This window comes from Megascapheus bottae, chromosome 17, assembly GCF_031878675.1.
Source record: "Megascapheus bottae isolate mThoBot1 chromosome 17, mThoBot2.hap1, whole genome shotgun sequence".
NCBI classification, from domain to species: Eukaryota; Metazoa; Chordata; class Mammalia; order Rodentia; family Geomyidae; genus Megascapheus; species Megascapheus bottae.
In genome coordinates this window covers 5024062-5040169 of record NC_143525.1, presented here as the reverse complement: position 1 = coordinate 5040169, position 16108 = coordinate 5024062, and the positions used below count along the sequence as shown (strand labels likewise).

Genomic DNA, 16108 nt, shown 5'->3' with positions numbered 1-16108 from the left:
CAAAGCTACAAAGCACCATGATGATATAACAATGCCCAGAGTGGTGTAGTTTGCAGCCTGCCAGGGGAGGGCTCCTATCTTTGTCACTAGAAACTGTGTCTGCAAGATTGAAGGCAGTAGAGGCCTTGATGCAGGAAATGTCCTGGATGTGAACAAAAGGCCTCAAAACTACACAGAAGCTGAGCCTGTTAATTAATGTCATCTCCTGGGGACCACCAGAGGGAAACAGAAGGCTGAATTTAGTTGGACCCTCTAGATGCAGGGGATCCAGGAACAACATGTAAACTCTTCCTGGGGCTCTTGCTAGGACATACTCACCATGTGCACAGAGAGTCATGGGGCCACCCCTGTTGAACAGAGCCAATCTGTCTCCTCACACAGACTCGGGGAGTCTGCCATTGCTCATAGCACTATAAATTCTGGGTTTCTTTGTTGTTGCTGGATTAAGTTAATCACTGAATACAGCTGATTTCTTTTTTGTCCTCACATTCCTGAAATTTTCTTTTCTAAACCATGGGCTTTAGCTATCTTCCTGTAGTGCCAGCTGGCTAATGAAAGCAACTGCTGTGTTTTGCAAGGTTAATTTATTCAGTGCTTTGCAATATGCCCAATCTCTCAGCAATAAACACTTCTAATATTGTGTTTTAAATATATACAAAAGCTATGAAGGTGAGGGATAATTTTAGAGGCTGGGATAACCTTGTGGTATGTTCCTGGCATGGTCCTTAGGAATAATGCCACAAGATCATCAAGATCTGCTACAAAATCTGTGCCCAGGAAGGAGCCAGAAACAGTTATATAACAGCAATATGGCTGCCCCCTAAGGATGAGCTCATTATAATACAGCCATGTCTGATGGTGAAGAAAGACAGTTTCCTCCTGGCCTTCAAAAGAACAGGGTATGAGCCAAGTTATAAAGCCACCCACTATTCTTTGATTCAGGGTAACCGATGCATACTGGCTCTTGCATGCGGCCTGCTCCCCTCTGTACATTCCTGCCAGCCTCCTTGCACACAGCCCTCAGGCACAGCAAATGCCCAGTGGCTGCTAGGTTATAGTGGGGGCTGTCATCAGACTCTAAGCACTCGAATCCCAGAACAACAGGCTTCCTCCACTGAGTCCTGCTTCCTACCTAATTCCTACTTTCCTAAACTCTGCTCATGGCCCCCTTCTCAGGACAACAGTCCAGATCTGACAACCAGAGTGAATATCCACAGCATTCTGTACCCTGGCATACCAATTTCCTATGCCAAAGAAAGTTCTGTTTACTCATTTACCTGGGTGAACTCTGTTTCAGTCCTCTTTGGCTCTGCAACTCTGGGCCAGTATTCGATACACAATGAATTTTAAAGATGGATGGATCATAGGCTCAAATGTGAAACCTAAGACTAGAAAATAGCTAGCACAGAACAGAAGAAAATCTTGGGTTAGGCAAAGATTTCTTTGATCCAGCACCAAAACCATGATCCATAAAATAAAAAATATTTAAACCACATAGATTTAAGTTCATCAAAATGTAAACCACTCTTCAAAAGACATTTTCAAGAAAACAAAAACATAACCACACATTAGAAGGGAAGTTTCTACAGAGCATAAAACTGTGAAAGGATTCAACTCTGAATTTAAAGAGTTTACAAGAATAACAAAATACACATCTCAATAAAACGTAGTCAAAGATTTAAAGGAATGCTTCACCAAAGATGCTATCCAAATATAAAATGAACACATGAAAAGATGCTCAATGTCGTTAGTCAATAAGAAAACGCAAAGCAGCTGGGCATAGTGGTGTTTGCTGTGACTTAGCTACTTTGGAGGCTAAGGCAGGAGTTCAGGTTTTAAGGCCAGCCTAAGCAACATTTTCTTTTTTAATTTCAATTCTTCCATGTACAGACATAGACATCAGGATGGAGTAAGCTAACTCTTCCCTAAGAGATGCCAAACTGAGAATACCAGTTGGCCATTTGTGTCATAGAAGGATTGGAATCTCTTAGAAAAGAAAAAAAGGTTTAAATATAAATGGAACAATTCTCCTTGGAAGAACAGCTTCCCTTGCTGGAATATAAGCAAACAATCTTCAGACACTGCTTCAGGGTCACACATGATACTGTTAAAAACCTAGGTAACATCAGCTATACTGTCATCTTTATCTTCCCTGGTTCTTTAAAGCTCGAAACTGCTGCTTTGTGTTCAGGCAACATATGCAAAGAAAAGTTTGTCCTCAGAAGTTTATAATATGTGGTGTTTTACAACCCAGTGCTTTGGCTTTTTCTAAAAATGGACATCTGGCAGTCAAATCTCTATCATGCTAACACCACCAAAAGGAAGAGCTTTATTCCATTGGGTACTGCTTTATCAATCAGATATGAGGGTAATGAGATGAGAGGAATGACAGCTCCTCTATTTTTTTTTTTTGCTTTAAAAAATTGTTATTAAGCCAGGTGCCAGTGGTTCACGCCTGTAATCCTAGCTACTCAGGAGGCTGAGATCTGAGGATCCTGGTTCAAAGCCAGCCCGGGCATGAAAGTCCATGAGATTCTTATCTCCAATTAACTACAAGAAAAAACAGAAGTGGTACTATGGCTCAAGGTGTAGAGTGCTAGTCTTGAGTTAAAGAGCTCAGAGACAGCATGCAGGCCCAGAGTTCAAGCCACATGACTGACAAAAAAAAGGTGATATACATTTGCATAAGTCAGGTAAGGAATACATTTCTTTTTGGACAATGTGACACCATTCCCTTGATCTCTCCCAATTTTTCCCTCCATCCCCACCAATAAGTTGTATAGTTCATTTTCAACATAGTATCAAGTAAGTACCACTGTTGGATTTGTTCACTCTTTGTCCTTCCATTTCTGTGCCTCCCATTACACTCCCAAAGATATATTAACAAACAGAACAAAAAGGAAAGAAAACAGAAACCATTAAAAAAAAGAAAAAACGCCTCTTGCTTTCACTTCCTGGAATTTATTTTGATAAATATTATTTTGTATGATCAGATGCAGTATACTGGCATCTTTCTGTTTTTTCTCCTAAGGGTATCCTACTTTGTTCTCACTGTGTGTTAGTGCCTAGAGACCTGTATAATTTATTAGGCCCCAATCTTTTAGATCTAGCCTCTGCATACGAGAAAAAAAAATGCTCTGAGCTTGGCTTACCTCACTTAACATGATTTGCAATTGACATAAAGTAATATTCTTTTCTTTTTCTTTTTTGCCAGTCGTGGGGCTTAAATTCAGGGTCTGAGCACTGTCCTTGGGCTTTCTCAAGGATAGAGCGCTACCACTTGAGCCACAGCATCATTTCTAGCTTTTTTTCTATGTATGTAGTATCGAGGAATTGAACCCGGGTCTTTGTGCATACTAGGCAATCACTTTACCACTAGGCCAAACTCCATGCCCCCCCCCTTTTTTTTGTCAGTGGTGGGGCTTGGACTCTGGGCCTAGGTGCTGTCTCTGAACTCTTTAGCTCAAGGTTACCTCCCCTTGAGTCACAGTAGCACTTTTGATTTTCTGGTGGTTAACTGGAGATGAGAATCTCATGGACTGAGCCGGGGGTTTGGCAATGCATAAAGGGAACCAAGAAAACTGTATGTGAAGATTAACCAAACTCAGTAGATAGATTTTTTTCATGATGAGAATTCAAGCATCGCTAAAAGAGTATTTAGTCCAAGCAAAAAGCACAAGATCCAAGTTGGACATGGTGGCTCAGGCCTGTAATCCTAGCTACCCAGGAGGCTGAGATCTGAAGATCAAAGTTCAAAGCCAGCCTGGGCACCAAAGAGCATGAGACTCTTATCTCCAATTAATCACTAGAAAAAAGGGAAGTGGGGTTGTGGCTCAATGGGTAGGGTGGTAGCTTTGAGCTGAAGAGCTCAGGGACAGCGCCCAGGCCCAGAGTTCAAGCCCCATGACCCACCAAAAAAACAAAAACAAACAAACAAAACAAGCACAAGCTCCTATCTGAAAAAAATCTAAAGCAAAAAAGACCCAGGGTCCCTCACGTGGTAGAGTACCCACTTAACAAGTGTAAAGCCCTGAGTTCAAAACCCCAATATAAGCTGGGCATCAGTGGCCCATGCTACACAGAAGGCTGAGACCTGAGGAACAAAATGCAAAGCTAGTCTGGGCAGAAAATCTTTAAGGCTCTGTCACCAATTAACCATCAAAAGCTGAAAGTGGGGCTGTGGCTCGTGGTAAGAGTCAATTTTGAGTGAAAAAAATTCAAGGCCTTGAGTTCAAGCCCTAGTACCAGCACACAAAAAAGAGTGTGTGTGTGGGGGGGTGATGGGTGCCAGGATTTGGGCAATGGAGTATATCCTGTTTGGCAGCTGTGGGTGAACATTATGGGACACAGTGCAAAATAGCTCTGCAAAATAGGATGTCAGTGGCTGTGGGAATTCAGATTAGCCTTTGTTCTACAGGCAACAGTGACTCGGTCAGTGACAGTGGTCAGTGGCAGCTCAGTCAGCAGCCAGCAACACCCCTCTTCTGCCTGATGCTCAACCACCTTCTAATTTACTCCCATCCTTCCACTTACCCCTCTCCCTCTGCCTGCCTAATCTTCCCAAAGCAACCAGAGTGGTCCTTCCTAAGACAGGTCAGATCCTGTCTCACCTCTGCTCAAAACTTACCCCAAGTTCCTTAGAATAAAACCCAAGTCCCCAGCTGTGGTTCACATGCATGCCCTGCACCCGACCTCTGGGGCTCTATGTCCCCATCCTTCCTAGTGCTTTGCTGCACTGGGAGAGGAAGTCAGCCCCGAGAGGAAGGGTAGGAATTCACTCATTTTCCACAAACAGTTAAAGACTGCTTCAGTCTTGTTCGCTCACTAGATACTTTAAGGCCACCTCCTGTATCTCAGGCACTGTGATGGGCACCAGGGTATAAGGTGGGCAAAACAAAATACGTGGGATTCATGGTCTACTATTGGGAACTACTAAATAGCTATGAAAATACAAGATTTCAACTGTGAAAATTTTAAGCACTTCTCAAGAAGGGACATGATCAATCACCAAGGAAAAAACTCTTCAGGTAATGTTCCTAGGACAACAGGTGCTATCCACAGGTAGTGGGGCCATCAAAACAAGGAAAGAAACGACTGTGGTAGTGTGACACTTTCTAAGCTGCTGGAGTTGGGCTGGGAAACCTCAGGGGGGCCCCTGCTGAGCATCGCTTACCTGCCCTAGTCTTATCAGGTAGGCCAGCCCAGCCCTCCTCAGGGATGTCCAGATTGCTCAACATCCCAAGCCCCTTCCCCAACGATGTTGTACATGGATTCTTTGTCCACCTCTATCTGGGGCCCCCATGGAGCAGGTGAAGCCAGGCAAATGTCACTGATGCTCAAGCCAAATCAAAGAGGAGAGGAGACTTGCCCCAGTCCCCCAGAGGCAGTAGGAACTGATGCAGAGGTCCTTTTGCTTGCAGGCTCAAGCTCCGCGGAGACCCATTTACACCTCAAGACCATCTCCTAGAACTCATTTTTTACTTCCTCCTTTAACCCTTCTTCAACTCATCTGCTAACTTTCCCACAGGTGAGTCTGGGCGGCTACTTAACCCTCTTGGGGATCTTATCATAATTAAAAGGAGACTCGTTACTATAGCAACCAGATGTGGCTCCCACACAGCCTGTCTCAGAGGGACACTCCGACTCCCCAATTGTGAGTCATTGCTAGCTTACCGCACTCATTCTTGCAATTGTACAAAATAAATAAATGTCTTATAGCCTCTCCTCCTTTCTTTCGTCTCTTCCTGAATTTATTGCCCATAGGATCATTTTCTGCTTCCTAAGTATCTAAACCTGACACGGGTCTTGCTTTTATCTGAACAGCATCCCCTTGTGATCAAAGCCGCGTCATATTCACTGTGGCGGAGAGCCTACTCTTCACTGCAGATCGATTGTAGTGTTGTTAAATTTGGCATCATTTCATTTCCATTGTTTTTTTTTATTTGCAGTAAGTCGTAGTGTTTCCTTTTAAAGATCAGTACATAATGTACATTGGTTTTAGGGAGTCTCATAAGTATTTACATTGGATATGACAACAGCTTGAGAAGAAGAACTAAATTCTGAGGAATGGCAGTCCCAGTGAAAGAAATAAAGAAATGGCAGTAGGGTTCCAAGTGGGCAAACAGGGCAGAATGGAGTGGAAGAATTAGTATGAAGTGAGAAGTAATTGAATATTGGCCAAGGCAAGGAACAAAGATGCAACTCTTCCACGAGTGCTTTCCAGAACAGCCTCAGCTTCACTGTCCCTCTTGACCCCCATTAAAATGACCTCTTCCCTGCCACTTTCTGTCCACAGCCTCCTCAATGTGACTTCATAGACATTGCCCTAATCAGTGACCTGACTCAGTGGAGCTAATGTCCCTTTCTCCATTAGTGTGTAGATCTCCATGCTGGCACATTCTCTTGTTCACTCATGTGTGTCTCCCAGAGCCTTGCTCAGATGAAGCACTGTCTTCTGAGTATATAACTGGATGCCACGATTTAAAAGTGTCCTCCAAAGGTTTATGTGCTAGAAACTTGGTTCCCAGTGTGGTGGTGGCTGAGGTAGTGGGAGCTTCAAGGGCAAGAAACCTAGTGGGAAATGGCTAGATGGTTGGGAGGTCCCACCCTAGCAAGAGAATAATGTCATTCTCAGGGAATCAAGTCTTGCAAGAACAAATTGTAAAAAGAACAAGATGGACCCCTGAATCTCTTGGAATTCCTTTCCCCCACTAGCTTTCTCTCCCTCACATGTGCTCCTACCACAGGGTTATCTACCATGTTGTGTTATAACCCGAAGGTCCTCACCAGGGTCTAAAGATATAGGACATTCAGTCTCCAAAACTATCAGCTAAATAAGATTCTTATTAAAAAAATTAAAAAGTGCTTTTAATCAGGCATGTTACAATGACAGAATGCAGATTGAGATCCTGTATGAAGGGTTATCTTAAACCTCAGATGATATCTTTTAAAAACAGACGTAAGGCTGGCAGTGATGGCTCACATCTATAATCCTAGTTACTCAGGAAGCTGAGATCTGAGGATCTTGGTTCAAAGCCAACCTAGGCAGGAAAGCCTGTGAGATTTCTATATCCATTTAAGTACCAAAAGAGCTGGAAATGGAACTGTAACAAGGAGTAGAGCTCAGGGACAGCACCCAGGTCCTGAGTTCAAGCTCCTGGACTGGCACACACACACACACACACCACCACCACCACCACCACCACCAACAACAACAACAAAACAGAGCAGAGCGCAGTAGCTCACACCTGTAATCCTAGCTACTCAGGAGGCTGAGATCTGAGGATTGTGGTTCAAAGCCAGCTGAGGCACTAAAGACCCCAAGATTCTTATCTCCAATTAACCCATAGAAAACCAGAAGTGGTTCTGTGGCTCAAGGAGTAGGGTGGTATTCTTGAGCTGAAAAACTCAAGGACAGTGCCCAGGCCCATGACCAACGCCCCCAAAAAACCCAAAATCAAAAACCATCCAAAACAAAACAAAACAGATAAGGAACATAGGAAGAAAACGCTGGGGGAAACTCAGACTCTGGGGGTGTCTGAATTCTGCAGGTAGGGTTACCACACAAAAGTCAAATCCACAGCACTACAGCAACTTTTCCTCTAGCCCTTTGGGCTGAGTTTCCTCAAGTTCCTTGCTTCTTTCTTCCTTTCCCTTCCCTTCCCTTCCCTTTTCTTCTCCCTTCCCTTCCCTTCCCTTCCTTCCTTCCTTCCTTCCTTCCTTCCTTCCTTCCTTCCTTCCTTCCTTCCTTCCTTCCTTCCTTCCTTCCTTCCTTCATCTCTGGTACTGGGGCTTGAACTCAGGGCCTCGGCACTATCCCTGAGCTGTTTTGCTCAAAGTTAGTGCTCTACCACTTGAGCCACAGGTTATTGGAGGTAAGACTTGGACTTTCCTACCTGGGCTGGCTTTAAACTGTGACCCTCAGAGGTCAGGCTCCTGAGTTGCTAGGATTAGAGATGTGAGCCTTTGCTCCTTTTGTTAAAACCCAATTAAAACTTTTACTAATCCTAAACCACTGCCTCCAAAATACTCACTCTTTCTAAAATTTGCCATCTACTTTCTCAACTCTGAGATTCTACATCTGGGTTCCTGTTCCCAAGAATCTTTTTGCCTGTGAGTCTGGAAAAATGCTTGTTTATTTATTTATCGTACACAAATATACAGATGCAGACATAAAAAGCCCATCACAGATGTATATCTAACAAAAGGAAAAAGCAACCTTGCCATGGTTCTGACTTCCTTTTCAGAAGGAACCCAATTGATAACACAATAAGATACATGGTTTAAGTTTCTTAAAGTAAAATTTAAAAATTTAAACATAAACATCATCCTGTATATTCTTAAAAATACATGCACTATTTTCTTTTCTTTTTCTTTTCCCATTTCTGGGGCTTGAACTCAGTGCCTGAGCACTGTCCTTGGGCTTTCTCAACGCTAGATGTCTACCACTTGAGTCACTGTAGCATTTTTGGCTTTTTCTATGTATGTGGTACCGAGGAATTGAACCCCATTCTTTGTGTATGCTAGGCAAACACTCAACTACTGGCCAAATTCCCAGCCCACATGCAGTATTTTCTAAAGCATACCATTTTGATAGATTCCATAAATTTGTCATGCAAAAATCTTCACTAATTTTTGTTCCTATCACTGTGATTGCTCATGCTCGCCCCCACATGTCCTCTTCATACTGGGTGTTATTTCTGTTACCAACTTTGTGCCAATCTATTGCATGGAAAATAAAACTTCATTACCACTTAAATTTGCAGTTCCACAATTATTACTGAGATTAAGCTTTATATATTTATTGTACATCTATGTTTGTTCTGGGAATTGTCCATGTATAATCTTTTCTGATTTTGTGGCTTTTCTATCTGACTTATGGAAGTCTTCATTTATTATGGAGAGCTATCTTTTTTTTTTTTTTGCAGTCCTGGCACTTGAACTCAGGGCCTGAGCACTGTCCTTGAGCAGCTTTTTTTTTTTTTTTTTTTTTTTTTGCCAGTCCTGGGCTTGAGCTCAGGGCCTGAGCGCTGTCCTTGGACTTTCTCAAGGCTAGCACTCTACCACTTGAGCCTCAGCACCATTTCCGGCTTTTGTCTATGTATGTGGTACCAAGGAATCGAACCCGGGTCTTCGTGCATGCTAGGCAAGCACTTTAACCACTAGGCCAAACTCCCGGCCCCCCTTGAGCAGCTTTCTAAAGGCTAGCGCTCTATCACTTGAGCCACAGCACCACTTTTGGCTTTTTTCAGTGTATGCAGTACCAAGGAATTGAACCCAGAGTTTCGTGCACTCTATCACTAAGCCACACTCCCAGCCTATGTTTAGCAATCTTTGTGGTATGTATGTTTCTCTGTATCTGCCACTTGCCTATCTTTACAGTGTACCAAGATTTAGTGTGCACAAAGTCAAATATGTCATCCATTCCCTTTATGGCTAAGACAATCTTCCCTGGCTCCCAAGATTACATGAGAGCTTGGGTGTCATATAGCACCTACCTACCAAGCACAAGGCCCTGAGTTCAAACCTTAGTACTGCTAAATAAATAAATAAATGATTTTAAGTCCTGAAAGAAAAGAATAACATATTTGACTTAGTACATATTACATTATACACATATACATATCATATGATTTAATGCATATGTATGTATACAAAACACATATATTTGTACTCCAAATAGTCTCTACATCTACACATAGCAGTTAATTTCTGTGTGTGTGTGTGTGTGTGTGTGTGTGTGTGTGTGTGTGTGTGTATGGGGGTGTACATATATTTTAATTTAGTTTTTATTTCCTCACCTGAAAACACCATAAAATACACCCCCACTACTGTCCCCATTTTACAGATAGTAGGACTAAGGAACAGAGAAGTTAATTAAGGCTGAGTAATCTGCCTCCTATGCTCAGTCTTTACTGATGCCTTATCCTGACTCAATATTCCTCCACACAATTCATCTTTCTGATATATTACAAAATCAACAAAAACTACCAGCCCTCAAAAATGTGATGGTGGCACAGAATGCACTGTTTTTACATATAAAACAGGCAATCCAGAAAAGTTACATCATATAGCACAGCTGAAGAGCTCAGGGACAGTGCCCAGGCCCAGAGTTCAAGCTCCATGACAGACCAAACCAAAAAAAAATTATAGCTGAATATTGGGTGTTACAATGGCTGCTTATAAGTGACACTGGAAAATAGCAATTTTTTTTTGCCAGTCCTGGGCTTGAGCTCAGGGCTTGAGCACTGTCCTTGGACTTTCTCAAGGCTAGCACTCTATCACTTGAGCCTCAGCACCACTTCTGGCTTTTGCTATGTATGTGGGGTACCGAAGAATCGAACCCGGGTCTTCGTGCATGCTAGGCAAGCACTCTACCACTAGGCCAAACTCCCAGCCCCATGCATTATTTTTTAAAAGTTAGTCTAACACTACTTTCTACATCCATTGAAGAAAATTCTAGAGATAAAGAAATCCCTTAAAAGAAAAAAATTTAAATATTTAAACTAAGAAACATCAGAATAGGGGCATGCATGGGCCGGGAGTTTGGCCTAGTGGTAGACTGCTTGCCTAGCATGCACCAAGTCCTGGGTTCAATTCCTCGGTACCATATACATAGAAAAAAAAAACACAGAAGTGGTGCTGAGGCTCAAGTGGTAGAGCTCTAGCCTTGAGAAAGTCCAAGGACAGTGCTCAGGCCCTGCGCTAAAAGCCCAGGACTGGCAAAAACAAACAAACAAACAAACAGAATAGGGGCAGGCAGATTTGACTGAGGAAAAATGTCCAATGGGCTGAATGCCCATTTGGCTACCTCAGGAGGCTCAGATCTAAGGATGCCAGCTCCAAGCCTGCCTTGGCAGGAAAGTCTATGAGATTCTTAACTCCAGTTAATCAGAAAAAAAAAAAATGAAGCTGTGGCTCCAATGGTAGAGCTCTAGCCTTGAGCAAAAATTTCAGGAAGATTTGCCCAGGTCCTGAGTTCAAGCTCCAGAACTAGTGTACACACACACACACACACACACGCACCAAATGGCTACATAATTTTTAGAAGTCATTTTGTTATTTATTTTTATAGTATGAGAGATTGAACACAGGGACTTACACATACTAGGTAAGCACTATACCACTGGGTCACATTCTCATCCCTAAAATCTCATTTTTAAAAGGTCCAACAGGGGGGCCGGGAGTTTGGCCTAGTGGTAGAGTGTTTGCCTAGCATGCACAAAGACCTGGGTTCGACTCCTAGGTACCATATACATAGAAAAACCCAGAAGTGGTTCGGTGGCTCAAGTGGTAGAGCACTAGCCTTGAGGAAAACCCAAGGATAGTGCTCAGACCCTGAGTTCAAGCCCCAGGACTGGCAAAAATAAAAAGGTCAACAGGAGACTGGGAAAAATAACTGCCAAAAATATGAGCATATACTAGCCATCACATCACTAGGACAAAAATACCTGAGATAAACAACTGAAGGAAAGAACTGCTTATCTCCGCTCATGGTTTTAAAGAAGGGAGAGGAGAAGGAAAGTGCTTTTAAAGAACAGATACTTAAAGGTATTATTAAAAATAATTATGAAGCTAGGATAACATTTTTAAAAATTTTATGATGTTAGAATATTCAGTTGTATGGGAAGAAAGAAATATAGAGACCCTGTGGTTTTCAGATAGAGATTGGGCACTGGTTTCTGTGATTTGTAATTCAGCTAACAACTTCATAAGAAAGCACCCGAGGGCTGGGAGTTTGGCCTAGTGGTAGAGTGCTTGCCTAGCATGCATGAAGACCTGGGTTCAATTCCTTGGTCCCACATACATAGGAAAAGCCAGAAGTGGTGCTGAGGCTCAAGGGGTAGAGTTCTAGCCTTGAGAAAGTCCAAGGACAGTGTTGAGGCCCTGAGCTCAAGCCTAGGACTGGCAAAAAAAAAAAAAAAAAAAAAAAAGAAAGCACCTGAGCTCTGTACCACTCTCCTCCTATCTGTTCTCCTGTCTCCCCTTCTATGGGCCAATTCACATAAATTCTCCATGTTTCCATGGTTTCCTCATTTGTAAGTAAAGGCCATAAAGGTAGCCACCTTTGTGGATCTAGTGTAAGAATCTGGTGAAATAATATAATTAGCTTCACTGCTGAGCCTGTCCATGATGAGCCTTCAAAAATGTTGTTTTTATCATTTAAAAAAAGTTTAACCAGGGCCGGGAGTTTGGCCTAGTGGTAGAGTGCTTGCCTAGTATGCACGAAGACCCGGTTTCGATTCCTTGGTATCACATACATAGAAAAAAAAGCTGGAAGTGGTGCTGTGGCTCAAGTGGTAGAGCTCTAGCCTTGAGAAATGTCCAAGGACAGTGCTCAGGCCCTGAGTTCAAGCCCCACAACTGGCAAAAAAAAAAAAAAAAAAACAGTTTAACCAGGGCTGGGAGTTTGGCCTAGTGATAAAGTGCTTGCCTAGCATGCATGAAGACCCAGGTTCGATTCCTTGCTACCACATACATAGAAAAAAAACTGGAAATGGTGCTGAGGCTCAAGTGGTAGAGCTGTAGCCTTGAGAAAGTCCAAGGACAGTGCTCAGGCCCTGAGCTCAAGGCCAGGACTGGCAAAACAAAACAAAACAAAACAAAAAAACAAAAAAAAAACCAGTTTAACCTATTTCAAAAACAAAATTGAAATGTGTTCTAAAAAAAGACATAGTGGTTTAATTTCAAATTCCAGGGTTTCAAATGGAAGTCTAACATGCTTTATTTCATATACTCCTCCCCATGTTCGAAGGCTTCTCTGTTTGAACAGCACTAGATGTATTAACTCACTTAGAAAGATGGAAGGAAATGAAACACAGCTACACTGGAAAAGAACTGTGTGAGAATATGGAGTCTGGAATGGAGTTGTGAAGGAACAAAAGAGCCATGTTCATGAGAAATCCGGTAGGAGCAGCAAAGATATGTCTCTACCTTATTCTGAGAAAAATGTTAGAGGTGGAGTAGGGAGAATTATGCTTTTCAAGTGAAATTTAAATATAAACTTCCTGCTTTACTGAGTTAGATTACTCCAATAAGAAATTAAAAGTCTATGGGAAAAGGATATCAAAACCCAAAACTTCATTTCTAGTACACAGACTAGAAATCTAGAGTAGCTAGGAAGATATGTCAAAGTATCTTGAAGCATTTAAGGAATGGAAGATTCTGTCTAAACAGCCACACACAACATAACACTTCCTAGAAATGTCACTATCCTTGTCATACCACTGCTTTGAAATACAGCCATCTAAGGCTTCTCAGGCGTCTAATTTCACATCCTAGCAAGATGTATAGCTCAGATATTGAGTACTAGGTTAGTGTCAGCTCCTCTATCAGATAACAGGATACTTAACACTCTACATGTTCACTCCGTCAACACTCTCAGCACATTCAGTGGGCTGAGAGCCAGTCTAGTGGGTGGTTTTTCCCCCAGACCTTTAGACTTCTCATACTTGGCAAAAAAGAATGCACAGAGCAAACCTATTCACTTTACTTATGAAAACATATCTCCATACTAGTAGTAACTAGTACCCAGAGAGAAAGTTTCTTTTCCAAATAACTGTATACATTAACTTGAAATCAGCATGAATCATCTTGAATTTGCAAGATTAAAATTTCAAAAAAAAGCAATAAAATACATTTTTTTGGCCAGTCCTGGGCTTGAGCTCAGGGCCTGAGCACTGTCCTTGAACTTTCTCAAGGCTACAGCTCTACCACTTGAACCTCAGCACCAGTTTCAGCTTTTTTCTATGTATGTGGTACTGAGGAATTGAACCCGTGTCTTTGTGCATGCTAGGCAAGCACTCTACCACTAGGCCAAACTCCCGGCCCCAATAAAATAAATTTTTAAAAGATGTCAATAATAAGTTTCAGACCCATTGTTAGCCCCTAAAATATACACACAGCATTAACTCAGCCAGTCCATGCACTGTAAGAAAACACAATGATGCTGCCTTCTCTAGGAGACCTACGGAGTACATCAGACATTGTTCTTAAAGCAGAAGGACCTCATCCCCCAAGCAGAGCTGTCTTCTGTGACTTTCATGACAGCCTTAAACAACAACCAACTGTGTACTTACTGTAAAGCCCTCGGCTTCTCGTGCTTCTCCAGAGCTGCAGACTTCAATCAGTAAATCAGCTGCACTATTCTGGGCTGGGTGCTGGCCTAGGAGGAAAACCACATTCAGAGAGCGCTTGAGCAAGGCTACACTCAGGAAGCAGGCGGGCTCTGCTCTCCACGCCTCTGCCTCTTCACCCACCCTCTCTTACACACACACACACACACACACACACACACACACTCAAAAACACACACATCAAAATTATATTTCTTTCTGATTGAGTCCTAAACCTTAATTTAAACTCTCCAAGGATTTAATGATGTAAACTGGCCAGCTTCTTGCTGATTGCTCCCTAAGATATTAAACAGAAAACAAGAAAAAAATTGCTAGTCTGCCCTTCAAATGTGGGTTTACCCTGAAATCTCAAGGCACCCCCACCCCTGCTCCACTTGCCAAAAGTCCTGTGAATGCCTCAAGTTACAGCCAGGAAACATGTCTAAGCAGGAGGATCTTGTGAGCCAACTAAAGGAATTTCACAGCTGACTCTCTGGAGCCTTTGGTAATTTGTTGCAATTTCTTTTTGTCATCCTAAATAAATATGTTCATACCTAACCTGATATTGAATTCAGAGAATACTCAAATGATATAGGTGCCTGGCATTTATATTTCTAACTGCTACAGATGGCTTAAGTGAGCCCCAATGACCATGGATCTATTGTGACAGGAAGCAACGGTGCTGCACAGAAAACACATGGAAGAAATTTTGTGGAGGTAAATTAGCAATAGTGTTATAACCACACACCCTGTCTATTCTAGTCAGCCAGCCTAGGGTGGCTTGCTCATTGTCATAAGCTGCATTTTCAATGCTATTTAACTGGGTAATGGATGCAGGTGAGTCTCCAGGGAAGGTATCTTTTCTGTGACAAGTGGTTTTGGAGCCTAAATGACATAGAAGGCCCATTTCCACTGTAATCCTACCATCCCCCATCCTCAGAGCCTGCCATTTTGGTGGATCCACCATATAAGTATCTGTGGTCAAGAGGCTGAGAGTGGCCTCCCCACACCTGAGATATTATTGCAAAGGTGGCTACATGACACACCCATTTCTGCCTTTGCCTCTAATAGCCATATTTCTTGATCTCAAAGAAGTCGAGATGCAATGGAGCTAATCTCATTATGGAACATCTGTTTGCCTCTAATCACCAGCGCACTTAGGGAACAAACTTACTCAAGTGTCACCCCAGTGCGTGGCATGAGAGCTGAGACTTTGTAAGTGACAGAAAGCTGAGTCAATCTTGCTTAAGGAAAATATAGAATTTATTGGCCTGAGTAACTAAAACACCTAGGAATGAATTTAACCTGGTTGTAAGCCAGCTAGACCTGGAGGTTCAAATGCTATCAAGAATCCTTTTATGGTATGAGTGTTTAAGCTTGAGTTTCATGCTAGCTAGGCAGGTACTCTACATTAAGCCACACATTCAGCCAGGAATTAATTTTATTTGTTTTGCTGGTACCAGAGTTTGAACTTGAACTTGCTCAGTTTATTTTCTCAGCTGGTGATCCACCACTCAAGCCATGCCTTCAGCCTGCTTGACCCCTGTTAGTGTTGGAGAGGGAGTCTAGTGGACTTTTCTGTCCAAGCTGGCTTTGAACTAAAACTCTCCAGATCTCAATGACTGGAGCAGCTAGGATTACAGGCATGAATCACTGGCATTCAGCAAAGAATCAGTTTACTTTTTTAATCACCCTGATTATCTTGCTAGGCATTTGTAGCAAGCATCAGTGGATTACAGACATCATACTTGTAATCCTAGCTACTCAGCAGGTTGAGATCTGAGGATTGCTGTTCAAAGCCAGATCAGACCAGAAAGTCTGTGACACTCTTATCTCCAATTAACTATCAAAAACCCAGAAATGACTCTGTGCCTTAAGTGGTAGAATGCTAATCTTGTGCACAAAATACTCAGAGACAGTGCCCTTGCTCTGACTTCAAGCCCAAGTACCAGCACTGAAAAAAAAAAAAAATCACCCCCATCTCTCTAAATAAG

At 42.4% G+C, this 16108-nt stretch overlaps 1 protein-coding gene across 3 annotated transcripts in view; it reads right to left on the bottom strand.

Annotated features, from left to right (window-relative positions):
• The window catches only part of Specc1 (sperm antigen with calponin homology and coiled-coil domains 1), a 243978-nt gene that overhangs the window by 201352 nt on the left and 26518 nt on the right, over positions 1–16108 (bottom strand). For all 3 annotated transcript variants that reach the window (XM_090349468.1, XM_090349469.1, XM_090349471.1), the window contains exon 2: positions 14079–14164. The gene's annotated coding sequence lies outside the window, so the exon portion shown is untranslated. The remainder of the gene's footprint in view (positions 1–14078; positions 14165–16108) is intronic.